This window comes from Dreissena polymorpha, chromosome 4, assembly GCF_020536995.1.
Source record: "Dreissena polymorpha isolate Duluth1 chromosome 4, UMN_Dpol_1.0, whole genome shotgun sequence".
In the NCBI taxonomy this organism is placed as follows: Eukaryota; Metazoa; Mollusca; class Bivalvia; order Myida; family Dreissenidae; genus Dreissena; species Dreissena polymorpha.
In genome coordinates, this window is record NC_068358.1 from 139,839,423 (window position 1) to 139,854,345 (window position 14,923).

The following is a 14,923-nucleotide window of genomic DNA, read 5'->3' on the forward strand; positions in this document are numbered from 1 at the left end:
ATCAGCTTAACATATTTCATATGATGGTTTAATGACCATGACATTAATAAACTTGCTACATGAAAAGGTATGAGTGGGTATTATTTGGATTAGTCTGGTTTAAACAGATGTATAGACACGTAAGTCTGGGGTAAGTTCATTAAAATTACACACATGAATATGGTATGCCGCATTGAACTCAAGACAAGTTCATACTTAAGGTAGCCTCTCATTTTAACAATTTCTTTACTACAGTTGCATCAAAGCTTGTTGAAAAGTTACCTATCCCTACTAAATTGTTTGCTTAAGACTATCATGCTTTGTTAGATTTTTACAGAAATAGAAATGTTAGTAATAAATTTGCCTTAAAACATGTTTCTGGGTCTATAATTTTCAAAGAACTTAAAAACCTTAAAACTTCTAAAAGCACTGGTCTAGATGAAATTACTGTCCGATTTTTAAAGGATTTTGCTAGTTTTATGAAAATACCTGTAACTTTTATTGTAAATATGTATATTTCTGAAAACTGTGTATCTAATAATATGAAGGAAGCAAGAGTGAAACCTTTGTATATGAAAGATAGCAATCTTGATGTTGGAAACTATAGACCAGTTAGCATTTTAAGCATTGCCTCAAAATTTTTGGAAAAAGCTATATATACACAGCTTGAGAAGTATTTAGTAGATAATAATTTATTATATGAATTACAGTCAGGTTTTAGAAATTCATATTCTACAGATACATGCCTTGTTCATTTAATGGACCACATTAGAAATAATAATGCTAAAGGACTTTATACAGGAATGGTTATGTTAGACCTACAGAAAGCGTTCGATACAGTAGACCACAACATTTTATATGGCAAATTAAAGATAATGGGTATTGACAATACAGATTGGTTCATGTCTTATTTATCCGGAAAAAAGCAAACTGTATGTGTAAACAATGTATTTTCTGAATTCGAACCTGTTACTTGTGGTGTACCCCAAGGTAGTATTATTGGACCTCTTGTATTTTTATGTTTTGTCAATTATATGATTATTAGTATTGACCCTGATTGTAAATTGATCTTATATGCTGATGATAGTGCTATCGTGTATGCTCATAAAGACCTAAATGTTATTTTTGAAAAATTGAGCAGTGTCATGGATTCTTGTTCAGACTGGTTAGTAGACAATACATTATCCCTACATTTAGGGAAGACTGAATGTATTGTATATGGAACAAAGAGAAAGTTAAAACAACTGAAAGATTTTAAAATTGAATATAAGGGGCATAAAATTAAACCCACGACTGCTGTAAAATATCTGGGTGTTAGTATTGATAACACATTATCTGGTGAAAATATTGTAAACAATATTGTTAGTAAAGTAAACTCTCGTCTTAAATTTATGTATAGAAATGCAAAGTCTTTAGATACAAGAACTAGAAAATACTTATGTTCTGCCTTGATACAGTGTCACGTCGATTATGCTTGTTCCTCTTGGTATCCAAGTTTAAATAAATGTCTAAAAGACAAGTTACAGATCTGTCAAAATAAAATTGTTAGATTTTTTTATGGAATTGGTCCTAGAGATAGTATTAATCAATGTTACCTGTCAGATATGTCATTGCTTAATATTGAAAATAGAAATAAGCAATTAAGACTGAACCATGTATTTGAAATTGTTAAAGACAAGTGTCCATCATACTTGAAAGAAAATTGTATCTATGTTAAATATACTCATTCATATGCAACAAGGGCAAATACATACAATTTTAGAGTGCCCAAATGCTATGGAAAAGGAAATGTTACCTTTTACTACAGAGCAATTAGTGATTGGAATGCTTTGCCAGATACAATAAAGAAAATTGATAATAAACATAAGTTCAAATAAGCTGTTAAGAACCGTCTATTGTGCCAAGCTAAAACACCTTAATTGTAACAATTAGAATATGTGCAATCTAGTCATCGTGACAAATATATTATAGAAACATGAATGCAACAACTTACATGTATACTTATTAATTATCAGGGACTTATTGTTCATTTTGTGTAACTTTCATATAGGATCATATTATAGTAAGTATAACCTAACTAGGACCCCATTGGAAATAAGCTTTCGGTCTTTCATGGGCAATCCTAGGTTTTTACACTATATTATTGAAGTTATTTCATTTTACATACTTAGTTTCCCAAAGTTGTGAACTTGTTTCTATAATATATCTTATTACCAGTATATACTAAAGTATGTGATAGTAAATATATGTGACATACATGTGTTACTGTGATATTTAAGTAATATATTAAACAACTGTGATATTTAAGCAATAAACTAAATACCATAGAGTAACATTTAACCATATTTTAAGTGTGAGGTAGTTGCTGATCTGTTCCCTTCAAAACTAGTCTGAGTTGACACCCTTTATTAAGACCTTTTATTTTGCCGCACTTCCTTTTTATTGTCATATCTTAATTCATGTTATTTTTTAGGGCAGTTTTTAGAGCATAGGTTTTGTTCAGAAGCAACCTCACAAATACTTTTAGTAATAATTGTTATACTTTTAGAATTAATTGTTATGTAAATTTGATTTATAACTTGTCTATTATGTGTTTTAAACCTGAATAAAAATCAATCAATCAATCACATTCTCTTCAGAATACACAGCTATGTGCTTAAGTATCTATTCCATTATTTTTTCTGTTTTCAATAGCGTGATAGTCCTGGTAATACTGACAAGGTTCTGAATAATTTGTATTGAAAGCCATGGTACTAAGCTTTGGATATGATATCACTATTTTAAATTGTACCCCTAGGTTTTCTTGTGTTTTTTATGATGTAAGAATTTACACAAATTTAGAAATACAACAACAATAAATAGGACAACAATCTACGTTGGCATGCATACGCCAAATGAAGGTCGTTGTTACAACATTAACATACACATCACAGGCCTTAATATTGGTTTTATTTGGATTTTTAAGTGAATCATATTCTATAGTTGTGGTGCGCGAAACTTATTGAATACCATTAAAGTGCTAGATGGATTTGTCTTATGACAAATTATTAAGTATGTTAAAAACCGTTTAATGTTCTTTTATCATTACAAAACAACCGGAAACAAAGCTCTCACATGTTATGTTTGATGTTCAACTACGTGTTAAATCCGATTGCGATTAGCAAGTAACAGATAACTCCTATCTTCGTAGTTGTTTCCAACTGAGCTCTAAAAGCTTATCATTTACATATACTTTTTTGTTGAACGCTTTATGTTTTATATATATATATATATATATATATATATATTTATATATATATATATATATATATATATATATACATATACCGGCAATCGTTTTATCGTTTGAAAAGGCATATCATGAGTGTTTATCTTACCACTTGGGAACCTCATACTGAGTAACATTACTTGGAATGTTGTTGATGCGTACAATGTGGTTGTTTTTTACAAGGTTGATCGTGTAACATGAAGCTTATAATGATCGCTTTTGGAATAGTTTAAATAGTAGGTGTTATGATTTGCATAATCACAGCAAACACCGCATTAAAGAAAACTATTTGCATACTATACAGACAGCTGGTTATAACGTTTAGTGTATTCCCAATACGTCCATTTGACGCATGTTTTATACTACATAATATTTCTCTTGATAGTGACGTTCATTTGTTGCTTTTGTAATGGATATACGAAAGGAGAACATAATGTTACTGTTATTATTCTGCTTTTCTGGCATTAAATTTGGAACTTGATGCTTTTGATCAACTTCGTGTCGTGTAGCGCTTTTTATATGTCTATGCATATCAAAAATATGTTGAGGATTCGATTTAACGCTAAATTTACTGTGTATTACTCTTTGCTTATGGCATCAAAATACCAGTGTGACAGTGATTTGCAAACGATATCACGCAATCTTGCGTTGAGAAATATTGTGTTTCGCGAGTTTATCTGAAGGAGCAAGGTATCAGTTGCAACAGTGCATGTTTATTGCTGTAAATTTGCGTGTTTTGTCGTGCTTCAATGTCTAATTGGACGAATACTTCTCAACGTTCGAGTTATTGTACTTTTCAAGACTATCAACTTGAAAGTTTGAATCATTTGTGTGTAAAATGCATGATTGTGAATGTGCTTTTTAAATTTGCTTTTAAATCTGGATGCTCAATATCAAGAATGGAATTTTATTTAAATTGTGAGTATGTGGTATCTTATGATTGATGTATAATTAAGATATTTTATGTTAAAACATATATAACATGTTATTTAGTAAAACTTGTCGAAAGATATTTACTTTTTGATTCAGACATAATGGTTAAATAAGAACAGCTTTGCATATATAAATAGAACAAACTTATGTCGTTAACAACTGCAAATATAGTAATAACACACTTCGAAAAAATAAAATGTGAATTAACGATGGCAGTATGCCATGAGGGAATACTTAACGGGATGTTTTTATTTAATAAGGATATAAACACGCTCACATAGATTAATTCATCGTTGTTCAGCATAGCAACATCTAGGGGCCTTATTGGTTAATCAAGAAACAATAATAATATATTTATTTAACAGGTAGTTCAATTTTCATCTGTATGAACTCGTTATAATTGTGAAAGTGTCTGAAACACAAATTATTGTCTTTGATGCATTTTACGTGAATTTTATACTACACAAAGTGAAAATCTGCTGTGTCGATGGAGTAATTCTTCCATAATTTCCATTCTACAGAGTTTGTCAGTGGTATTGTTACTCCTTATCGTCTAATGTAAAGATTTATACCTACCAACGGCCGTGGTAACAATTATGTGTATTTAAATTTATTGTTGAGTATTCGGTCGCATATTACAAATAAAGAACCTCTTGATGATAATCACATTATTATTCTGCTGGTGTAACAATCATTTTACATAAAATATTCAGTTCAGTTTACAGAATAGTGTTTCCAACCTAAATTTGTTGTACTTGAATTTATATTCGACTTAAAACATAAATTACAGAATAAACATTTTCGCACAAGTAAATGCTAAAAAACTCTGTATTCCACTGCAGACTTTGTGAGGTCTTTGTGAGTAATTTTTATTGAGTATTACAATGCCTATGAAATGAATCTCATTATTGAAGTTTCTTCAATTATCGCCCATATGTCATTTAAAATGCACATTAAGTCAATTTTCGAGAGGTTTTAATCGCCCGTGATGACGGAGTAGATAATGTATAAATAACTTAAACTTGGCTTATACATTTAATATCTAGCACCAGTAATTTGCAGTTATCGATGTAGGTGGAACGAAATAAAGCTCTTATACATCAAATGCGCATGATTCTATTTTTTATTTAAATTTGCCATAAATAAGTGACTTTAGCATGGTAAGTATCTTTTTTGCTGAGGCAGATGGAGTTTAATTTAGTTTAACAGGTTTAACAAATGAAATATTACTCCAAAACTTAACAATGATTTTTCTTACACGTGCTCGCAAATGTAAAAATGTCAGAGCGAATGTTATTATTTTTTATCTAACGAATATAATGCGATTACGTAAATAAACATTTGTTTATGGGTTTTTTAGCAGCGAACATATTTCATCATTATAAGTTTGATAATTAAAATAGGGTACAATGTTTATATAATTACAACTTATTGTAACTTATATTAAAAAGTTTTTATTATCGACGTTGTCAGATTTACCATACACATGGAAGCTTGCACATTAGGCAACAAATACAATGTTCCATCAAATAGTTGATGTTCTTAGCAAGTTAATGTTTGTCACGTGTAAGGTAAGCATCTATAAAATTGAATACTGAAGAGATAATGAACCAATGGTAATAATTCAAAATTTATTTCAAATATAACGGCCTTCCGTCGAGTATCCGAAATAGAGACAAGCAGCATACTTTACACAAAATAAAGGTGAGCAGTTAACGTAGATTTAAGTAAAGTTACACGTAGGTCCGGGTTAAGTTCATTTAAATTACACACATGAAAAAGTTATGCATTGAACGCAAGACAGGTTCATTTAACTCACGTTCTCTTCAGAGTTCACAACTATGTGCTTTAATATATATTCCATTCTTTTGTATACCCCCACAAACGAAGTTTAGGGGGGGGGGGGGGTATATAGGAGTGAGCTTGTCTGTCTGTCGGTCGGTCGGTTGGTCTGGCGGTCGGTCCGTGTCCGCTATCTAATTCAAGTATTGTTCATCCGATCTTCACCAAACTTGGTCAGAAGTTGTATCAAGATGATGTCTAGGTCAAGTCGGACATGGGCCTTGCAGGGAAAAAACTAGGTCCCGGGGTCACTTAATGTTTTACACATTCAGATTGGGGTCCGCTCTCTTATTCAAATAGTCTTTATCTCATCTTCACCAAATTTGGGTAGAAGTTTTATCTAGAAAGTGTCTAGGTCAAGTTCGAATATGGGCAATGCCAGGTCAAAAACTAGGTTAGGGGTTCATTTAGTGCGTTTTAAACATTGAGCATTGGGTCCGCTGTTTTTTGTGAAGACAACATGCAAAATATTCTGTGTCAATGCGGCATGTGTGGGTATTCGTCACGTCTGTGACAAAGCTCTAGTTTCTGTTAGTTTTCAATATCGTGATAGTCATTGTAATGCTGACAATGCCCTTAATAACTTATAGTGAAGGTCATTGTACTAAAGTTTGGATTTGATATCATCATTCAAATTGTTATCTCCGGGTTTTTTGCGTTTGTTTGATGATGTAAAAATTTACACGGCTTAAGAAATACAACAACAATAAATAGGACAGCAATCTACGTTGGTATAGATACGCCAAATGCATGTCGTTATTACAACATTTACATACACATCACAGGCCTTAATATCGGTTTTATTTTGATTTTTAAATGTATCATATTCTGTAGTTTTGGTACGCAAAACTTAATGAATACCCTTATAATACTGGACGAAGTTATCTTATGACAAATTATAAAGTATGTTAACGATCGTTTAATGTTCTTTTATCATTTCAAAACAACCGGAAACAAAGTTCTCCACTGTTAACATGTTAGAATTTTGATAAGCAAGTAACAGATAAGACCTATTTTCGTAGTTGTCTCCAGCTGAGCTCTAAAAGCTTATCATTCACAGATACTTTGTTGTTGAACGCTTTATGTTTGTTATAGATACCGGCAAAAATTGTATCGTTTCAAAAGGCATATCATGAATGCTTATCTTACCACTTGGGAATCTCTTTTTGAGTAGCATTACTAGGGGTGTGGGAATGTTATTGGATGCATACCATTTTTTGTTTTTTCATGGATTATGGTATTACATGACTCGTATAATGATCGCTTTTAAAATAGTTTAAAACAAAACAATTCTTGTATTGTCTTTCCCAACGTGTTGTCGTATTTTTTGGAACTTTTAGATTTGTATTTCTTATGATTTGCATATAAACAAAAACAGCAACAACCCCATTAATGTAAACCATTTACATACAATACAGACAACTGATTATAACTTTGATAAAAGATTAATTTAGTGTGTTCCTAATACGTCCATTTGACGAATGTTTTATACTACATAATATTTCTCTTGATATTAACCTCATCTCGTTCATATGTTGCTATTGTAATGGATATACGAAGGAGAACACAATATATTTGTTATAATTCTGCTTTTCTGGCATTTAATTTGGAAATTGCGTTTGATCAACTTCGTCCCGTGGTAGCGCTTTTTATAGGTCTATGCATATCAAAAATATGTTAAGAATCGATATAACGCTTAATTTACTGTGTATTTATCTTTGCTTACGGCGTCAAAATATCAGTGTGACAGTGATTTGCAAACGATATCACGCAATTTTGCGGTGAGAAATATTGTGTTTCGCGAGTTTATCTGAAGGAGCTAGGTATCAGTTGCAACAGTGCATGTGGATTGCTGTAAATGTGCGTGTTTTGTAGTTGTTCAAAGTCTAATTAGACCGATACTTCTCAACGTTCGCGGTATTGTAATGTACTAGACTATAAAATTGAAATTTTTAATATCAAAAAATAAATTTGATTTGAAATGTGAGTATGTGCTACCTCTGGTTGATGTAGATGTGTAATTAAGATATATTGTTTATGTAAAACATATATAACATTTGTTTTAGTAAAACTTGTCCAAAGATATTTACATTTTAATTCAGAAATTATGAATTTTATGTCGTAAACAGTTGCAAACACAGTAACAAAATACTTCGAATAAACATAATGAAAATTAGCAATGTCAGTATGTCATGAGGGAATACTTTACAGGATGTGTTTATTGTATAAAGATATAAACAAATTCACATCGATTAACTGATCGTTGTTCAGTATAGAAACATCTAGGGCCCTCATTGGTTAATCAAGAAACATATAATAATATATTTTTATACAGGTAGTTCAATTTTCATCTGTATGAGCTCATTATAAGACCAAGTGAATATGTTCTGTGTCGATGCAGTAATTGTGTCATAATTTTCATTCTTCGGAGGATGTCAGTGGTATGGTTACTCCTTATTGTCTTATATAAAGATTTTTACCTACCAAAGACGGTGGTCACTATAATGTGTATTTGAATTTGTTGTTGGGCATTTGGTCGCATATAACAAATAAAAGACCTCTTGCTGATAATCACATTATTACCCTGCTGGTGTAACTAAACAAATTACATCAAATATTCATTTCAGTTTACAGAAGAGTGTTTTCAACCAAAAATTGTTGTACTTGAATTTAAATTCGACTCAAAACAAAAATTACATAATAACCATTTTCGCACGAGTAAATGTGAGTGAATTCCTTGAAGAACTCTGTTTTTCACTACAGACTTTGTGAGGACTCTAATAATTTATTGGGTAGTACAATTCTTATGAAATGAATCTCATTATTGAAGTTTCTGTAATTATCGCCCATATGTCATTTACAATGCACATTAAGTCAATTTTCGAGAAGTTGTAATCGCCCGTGAAGACGGAGTGGATAATAATTATATAGCGTTGCAACGCGAAACGATTGAATAATTTGGAGAGTTCTGTTGTTGTCGTTTAAATTTGTGAAACTACGAAGATTGCTTATATAACGTATAAAATACACAAGTTATGTATGCTTGGCAGGACAGCTCAGTTGGCTAATGCGTTTTTACTACAGGATTCCGGGGGTCACTGGTTCGAGCCCTGCTGCGGGCTACTTTTTTTTTCCTCTTTTAAATGTTATTTTTGATTTTTTACTGGAGGTTTTAAAATTTAATGTTTACATGTATCAATATAAAGCATTTAATGACAAACTTCAAAACATGCCAAAATCTGTGAAAAGGCCCCTTTAAAAGATTGTATATTGATTTAAGTTGGTTTATTGTCGATGTCACTTGCACTTCACTTGAGGTGCAATAGTTAATATTTAACTTAATAAAATACTTTGAAAGACTTCAAGATCTTTTTATTTTCTAATATACGAATGTGCGCAAGACACCTATTTGTCGGAAATTCATATCTTAGCCTACTGTGCCTCCAGCATGCATGGAAAATCTCAAGAAGTCATTAGTTTTAAGTTTGAGGGGAAACGGGCTATGTCATGCTGAGCTGTAAAGAGAAAGCCATTTGGCGCTCCAGAGAATCGCATTTTCAGAATACTTTAAAAACGTAAAATATAAAATGCGGTATTTGAGGATTATATTGACAAGAAAATATATTAAACTATTAAACAAAGTACCCGTTCATATCGGTTATGTATGTATATATGTATTATATATGTATATATATATATATATATATGATACAAATTACTGTGACACTTACTATATAGTTATAATATCGTGTTTAGTGTCAAGAAACAATCGCTTGTCGGTGTTAATCGTTCGTTATTTTCATTTGCAGAATAAAATGGTTTCAACTTTATCAACAATATCGTCTTTTTTGGAAATAAATTTATGAACATTAGAGTCCGAATTTTTTGCCAATGGCCACGTATTCTGCAATGACTAAACTTATAACAATCAACAAATCTTTATACCAGACCAGACACATTCCAGAGCACATTGCCGCTTTCATAATATGATTGACGGGGACAATCCATCGAATATCAATACGTATCACGCCAACCAGACGCATAATAAACATATGAGATACTTTAAACACTGATACAACTTTCTACCAGACAAGTCAGACTCCGGCAAGCATTTCTGCTAAAATAATACGTTTGATGAGAGAAATACATCATATAACTGAATCACGCAAATCAGAAACACACTATCCATTTGAGATTCTTTAAACACTGATACCGTCTGGCAATGGTCTCAAATGTAGACATAACTGAAGACGGGACTGTCGCAATCACATACTGTCATTACAATCACAACGTGAATATGAAGATATCCTGCTACCAAATGGCAAACCATGAAATAATTTGTGTATAAAACATTTACTTGGTGTGTGAACACAAAGCAAACATATAACCGTTTGAATCCGTAAAAAAAGTTTTTTTTCTAGTATTCTTCTATATAAATATCATTTGTGAATTCGCAAACCATAAAGATACAATAGCTATGTTAATGTGGACAATCGTGGCTTACATTAGCTTCTGAGTGAGAGATAAGTCATTCAATAGGCATCTGGTGATAATGAGCCCTAAAAGCATCATAAATCAGCATGATGCAACATAAAGTAATCTCGATTGGCTTTTAAATATACGAGGGCTGATTTTGGTAGGTGCTGTACATCATTTGTTCGAAATCTAATGCAGCTTAACCATACTAAGTGTTCGAATATTCTTCTACGTCAGTACATTTCATCATATATTTAACGAAGATATATCCATCTTCCTTAATTCATATTCTCAATAGAATAAAAAGCTAAACGCTTCAGCAGTATCGTATGGGAAATAACATAATAAACTAAAAATACATGATAATATAAATGTGTTATATGCATTTAGTTATTATGTTTTCAAGATTGATCGAATATGTATGAACGCGTATATGGTACACCATGATGCTGTGATAATGACTACATTCTATGACGGTATGATATGAAAAAGGTGTCATGGCGTACAAAATAACTCATCGTGTCGTCTAAAACTATGATGGCAAGTCATTTTTACATGAGCGTAACGCAAAAAATTATGCTGATTTGTCCACTTAGATCATGTCGATCAAATATTTTTTCGAAAAAAAGCCGGAAACATTTACGTCGAGACTTTAACTTAATGTCGTTATGGCGAGTAAAATTAAGAGGGAAACACCTACACAACTATGACGACATACCATGTTATTTCACAGTAAGTCGATATAAACTAATCTGGCATGACCATATTATTGGGTAGTACCATGTTTTATGACGGCATGATATGAAAAAGGTGTCATGGCGTAAAAAATAACTCATCGTGTCAACTAAAACTATGATGGCAAGTCATTTTCACAAGAGCATGACGCCAACAATTATGTTGATTTGTCGACTTAGATCATGTCGACCAAATATTTTTTCGTTAAAAGCCGGAAACATTTACGTCGAGACTTTAACTTCATGTCGTTATGGCGAGTAAAATTAAGTGGGAAAACTTACAAAACTATGTCGACATACCATGTTATTTTACAGTAAGTCAATATGAATTAATCCGGCATGACCATATTATTGGGGTGTACCATATAAGCTTCCGTAAATATGCTATTTATAATAATTTAGGTACGCGATAATAAGATACAATTGAACTGACGATATTGTTTGTTTTGCGAAAATTACGTAAATTTTTCCTAATTCCATGTACATTAGACACTGTGTACTTGCTTATCTACCAAACAAGAACACTTACCATAAACAATACGTATCATCAATAATACAAGTGTAACGACCAAATGTGTGTTTATCTAGTATGCATACATTGACAATAAAGTACAAAAGAAACTCGCCCTGAAAATCAGTGCATTTGTAACGTGTCTCACCTAGTGATGAAGTAAGTGTATTTTGTTTGTTTGTTTTATTTAGATTGTTGGCATTATAAACAGCATTTGAGTAATATCTTGTCGGTTAGTTTACTTTTTCTGGGTAAGGCTGTTCGTCAGTACCAAGTTTACATACATATGCTAGTAACCGGCAACTGCTCTACTTAAATCAGAGCCCGTTGAAAGGATTTTTATGACCAAAACCCTCACATGTTATATGACCGGACCGTTATTGTACTCGCGATCCTCGGATTTGTAGTATAGTGCTCTTCCAACTTATCTATCCGGTCCTGTTCTCATCGTATTGACCTTATTTTATTTTACCTAACCTTGTGTATACAGACTGGAAAACTTATTCAGACATGCATAGATGCTGACATGATAAAAACAGACACATTAACGAATTGAATAATTTGTTTTCTGTGTCCCTCCCATTTGCATACCATCCAGAGCATTGATTTTCCAGCCAATATGTTGCCTTTTCTCTCAGGCATTATATGGCAGTATATTAGCGGAACATGTTACAATGAATGCCACTTCTATATATACACTTGGACAAACTGATGTCTACTTTCCACTGATTCCTAGCATTGTGTATGCCCTTGTATAAAAACTAAACATATCACTGACTATATTTGACAAGTTTTAAGACATATTCTAACTGCGAGGATACAGTTTTTTCCGTTCGCTTCATAAAATAGACTGAGGAAGTTATTTTGCTGTTCTATGTCTGGATGCTGTAGTTCACAAATAAAAGGACAGTTACTGTAAATGTTTAACCCTTAAAGCGCTGGAGCCGAATTTTAAAGGCCTTTGCAAACAGTTTGGATCAAGATGAGACGCCACAAAATGTGGCGTCTCATCTGGATCCAAACTGTTTGCTATTCTGATAGTATTCTTTGAAAAAAAATGAAGAAAATGCTTATTTTAGAAATTCAGCAGACGACATTTTAGCAGAAGACAAATTACCCAGCATGCAAAGGGTTAATGGTAGTGGCTGATCATGTTGTTATTTATATTTCAGAAGTGGTTACTGCGCTTTTAAAGTTAATAAATACTGCGTACAAAGGACCTTACAATCTAAATGTACCATTTGTTTGTCATTAATATTAATCGTTTCGCCATAATAATTGAGTGATGCGTTGTCTGTTATACAAAGGTGTTTAACATATGAAGCGAATGCGTTAAATCTGCAAGGCGGATGCAGTGATATCGACGTACGTACAAATGTATTATAAATGTTTTAGACTGGCATTGAAAATATTTCTTTATCTCCAAATAATGTACCGAAAATTGAAGGAATACAATTGGTAAATTTAAATAAAAGGAATACAATGAATTTATATTGTAATTTTGACATATAATCATCATATAAGTGTCCTTAAAAATTAATTAATATTACCGAGAGTGTACGTTTTACGTTTTAACGAATATGCTGAGCACATTATCCGATGAGTACATTCTCATATTGCCACCATTTAAATCATACGTTTGTAAAACTGAAATCAATTATTGAGTACTTACCTAGCTTTTTATTTCGTAACACATTCATGGTAAATAACCGTTGTTGAAGTGCACAACCAACACACACAATCACATGACTATTTTATTTTACCTTCGAAGAGTTCAATATTAATTACTTCAATAATATTATAATAAGTATATCCTGATTAATCTTCCTAACATAATTATAATGACTAATGTTTCAAAACAGCATTATACAAGTAACCATACATTAACAAACTATAATTTATGTACAAACGCCATAAGGAAAACTTATTTTTTAATCAAACTACAATTTGTATTTCATAACATTTGTTAATGAGTTTCGGTATTATTTGTCATGCAAATTCAATAAGTGATCAAATACTGTTCAGCATGTTCTTTGGAAGACAATTAATGTCTGCACTTTATATCATTATCGTAGTATAAAATCGTCTAATGCGTTTTCCCTTTGTCAATATGTTTACTTAAAATGTAACATGATGCTTTGCCGCTTTATACAGCTAGACATGTTAAACTTGATGATTGGAGAACAAAGTCGACAAATGTCAAAGTTTTTTCTTAAATGTCGTGACAGAGGACAAGACTAGTTGTGAATGACATTACTTAATTGATTGTGTGCTTATAGTAGTTCAGTTGATAATTGTCGTGAACATTTAATGTAAACATTTGATTTGAAGGTAATTGGCTTTGTAGCACGGGCATACAATATGGAATATGTGATACTAATATAGATTATAATATTTAGAAGAAAAGACCAAGACATATTTATCTGTTTAAATTTAAACCAGTGAGTATCATTATTTGGTGAAAAAACAATTATCTATGTTATTAAAGTTAACACATGTTGTGTAATTAAAGACGACGGATAACATTGAGACCTGGAATTATGAAAATGTGTATGACAATTTTTCTTTTCTTTTTAATCAGTTGAACTGTGAAGGATATTGTCTCCAGATTTTACTGCGTTAAGGAAATTGTACGCGTTACTCAAGTCTTTTAACTAAAGTGCTAAAGGCTTTACATAAACCTATTGCGAAACCCTGTTCTGCGCGTTTTCCTTCTACCATGATTTTCGCAAGAATTGCATCACAACATGCAGCATGATTCGATTCATGGCGTGGATCATGTGCGCATTCCGACAACGGAACATGACAAGAACTGCTTCCTGGCCACATTTATTGGCTACCTTTGCGCAGCGCGTTGGGTTCACTGTAGGGTAGAGTATACGCCGATCAGTCAGTGAGATTCGTGTGACTGGGAAACGCGTTTCAAATAAAATGCGGTTTTGAGGATTTAAACAAGACGAGTAAGTTATGTATTGTTGCGATTGTGATAAAAGGTAAAGCAATAGATGATTAGTTTGCGATTGTTAGAATAGTCGTATCAAAACTTAAAAAAAAACTAACACCATTAACATATCATTATACATTAATGTATAGTAATATGCATATACATACATTTCTTAGTTAAATAACGAGAGAAACGTCCGATGTACTATCATGTTGCAAGAAAACATCAAGTGGTAT

General features: G+C 32.0%; 1 protein-coding gene across 2 annotated transcripts in view; it reads left to right on the forward strand.

Annotated features, from left to right (window-relative positions):
• The window catches only part of LOC127876909 (leucine-rich repeat and immunoglobulin-like domain-containing nogo receptor-interacting protein 1), a 54,930-nt gene that overhangs the window by 30,184 nt on the left and 9,823 nt on the right, over positions 1–14,923 (forward strand). Inside the window, exon 1 of one of the 2 annotated variants that reach the window (XM_052422418.1) lies at positions 14,131–14,703. The exons of the other annotated variant lie outside the window; for it this stretch is intronic. The gene's annotated coding sequence lies outside the window, so the exon portion shown is untranslated. Of the gene's footprint in view, positions 1–14,130; positions 14,704–14,923 lie in introns of those variants that run through there. 2 annotated transcript variants of the gene reach the window in all.